This window comes from Bubalus bubalis, chromosome 6 (assembly GCF_019923935.1).
Source record: "Bubalus bubalis isolate 160015118507 breed Murrah chromosome 6, NDDB_SH_1, whole genome shotgun sequence".
Taxonomy (NCBI): Eukaryota; Metazoa; Chordata; class Mammalia; order Artiodactyla; family Bovidae; genus Bubalus; species Bubalus bubalis.
Window position 1 is genome coordinate 42,599,021 of NC_059162.1, and position 2,893 is coordinate 42,601,913.

The following is a 2,893-nucleotide window of genomic DNA, read 5'->3' on the forward strand; positions in this document are numbered from 1 at the left end:
TTTCACAGGTGAGTATTATAATCCTATAAAAGCATTTTGAGACTGCAGGTTGTGAGTCATGATAAAAATCCCAAGAATTATTATCCTTTCTTGTCCACCCAGGAGGACTCATTTTTGCATCTCATCTGTAACAATGTATGTTTTGAAGAACTATTAAGATGAAAGCAATATCAAAATATAAAACCAAGGCTAGATCATAAAGAACTAATTTCTCCAGTTAAATTATATTGTTAATGTTTAATGCAATATTTACAAGATATAAAATCTGACATTACATTTCTAAAATCAATCTGAGAGCCTCAAATTTTATCTTAATATTTTCTTTTTGTACTCTAAATGTTTTTCATAATGAAATTATATTTGAAATATATTTGGTCTATTTGTCAGTTTATCTTTTATCAACTTGATTTTGTTTAGTGGATTATTATTTTTTGCTTATTTAACTAGTTCTAAACATGTTACAAAGCAGAATACCCCCCAATCAAATCTGCTACAAATATAGCTTTTACTTCTGTTTTATACAGAAGCTAGGTTATTAATAAATTTATTCTAATTCATCCATATTAAAAGTTTACTTAGTAAATGCCAGTTGCTAACTTATTATAAAACTATTTTTATATAGATAGCCTACTATTGTTTAATACACATTAGGAAGTCCTTGGAGTTTTTCTTATGACAATTATATTATCACTTTAATCTTACATATAATGGGTCAAAAATTTCTTATTTTCCCATTCAGTTACCATCACTATAATAACGGTACTTACCTTCTTGGATATATTGTCTCCCTTCTGTTTCTTTTCTTTCACTCTATCTTCCTGTGTGGTCTGTTTTCTATTTTTATTTGCTTTCCCCTATTTATCTGAATTTTACCAACCTTGAACTTGGTTATATTTAGCCTTCATATCCACAAAAGGGATCAGGAGGGTGTCTGGGGGAAGTGATACAGTGACCACTATACTAACCAAACTCCGATGGTAGTTAGTACCTGAATGTCCCTCAGTGCTGTGTTTTGCATGAAAGCATCTGTAGTCCCCTAGAAAATGGAAAAGAAAAGAACTGACATTTCCTTATGCACTTGAACTTGTTCTTTTCTTTAAAGAGATATTCATGTTGCCTGGTTTGTGGCATTTATAAAATTTGCTTTCCACTGAAATTGTCATTTGTAAATTTGAAGATATGTACTAATTCAGAATTTTAATTGTGTATTTAACAAAAGAGGCATTTATTGTGAAAAATACCCTCTAAGTTGTAGAAAAACCATAGTAATGTATGTGATTGTCTGGCAGGATGATTGTCTGCTGATGATTGACTTTAGCCATTGATCAGTTCTGCATCGGTTTAACAAATTCATCTCAGTGTTTTGATTGTCTGTATATGTGTCTACTCTTCCAATTCTCCTTTGAACCAGTTACAATATCTTACTGACTCCACTATAAACTAGGCTGGTTGAATATAATCTTTGAAACTTAAAAATTCTTTATCTGCAAGTTTATTAATAAAGCAAAACAGAAGAAGAACAAGGTCCCCAAATGATCTGTATAATTAAAAGTGCAAATTTACTCCAAACTGAAATAGAAAACATGTGGCAGGCCTTGACATTTTGGGCCATAGAAATTGTGTGATTAAAATGCCTTTAGCACACAACTGTAGTGCTGAACTATATTTGATTAACTCTTTGGTTTATGCTATTGAAAAAAATATATGCTGTGACTGCTGCTGATAGATTGCATCATAATATACAATTTAGGGTCAGAGCAACAAAGATAACAAAAATAAGAGCAATATTTTAAAGTCAAGTGGCTGAATTAAGGCACATTTTTAACAGCAAAGGGTGCTAAAAACATTCCTGAATATCTGGTACATCAGAAACAAGATTAAGTATAATTTAACTGCACATTTTGGCCTATTCTGTGTATACATGTGCAGTCGCTAAGCTGTGTCTGGTTTTTTGCGACTCCATGGAAGTAGCCCACCAGGCTCCTCTATCCATTGAATTTTCTATTCAAGAATGCAGTAATGGGTTGCCATTTCCTCCTCCAAGGCATCTTCCCTACCCAGGAATTCAATCTGTGTCTCTGACACTGGCAGGTGGATTCTTTGCCTCTGAGTCACCAGGAAAGCCCATTTTGATGGCATATTCATCACACTCTCCCAACTTATGCTTGCTTACCCCCAATAAATCATGTGCTATGTAGGTTTAAAAAAATGAAAGTATCTAAGTAACAGACATGCAAGTTTTAAAAAACTAACAATACACCATGATGATAACAACTGAACATTTTTCTTCTGAATGCAATTGCAAGACATTCCATTCACAAATATTATAAATATTTTCAATAAAAACTTTGTACACATATCCCCAAAAGTCCACACCAGATTAGACCACTTGACCAAATCACTAAAATTAGAAGTAATGAAAATTTTCTTTAAGTAATACTTCTTCAAGTAAGAAATAATCATAATTTTTTTTAAGAGCCATAAAGATCTGAGGCATTCTGGGAAAGATGTTTTCATACAAGTAGAACATGTCAGTGATATCAAATTATCTTACAAGAAAGTCATGAGATACCCAGTAATCAAGTACACTCATGACAATGACCTTGATCTGACATGACTTCACTGGATGCATGCCCATTTGGACTGAACTGCTCAAAAGGAACACAGACATTGAGCAGCTAAAGTGGGCCTGCCCTCTTCCTTGGTATTATATTGAGAATTTAGGAAATTACTCTGAGTTGCTTATTGTAAACCACTATGTTCCCAAGACCATCAATTCTCCTTACAAAATGTTATTTCAACATAATTTGACAAAACTTTCAAGTGACTGTTACTAATAGTTATTCTACTAGAAAACATTCTGTTTCTATACTGAAAAGAGAGGGGAATGGGA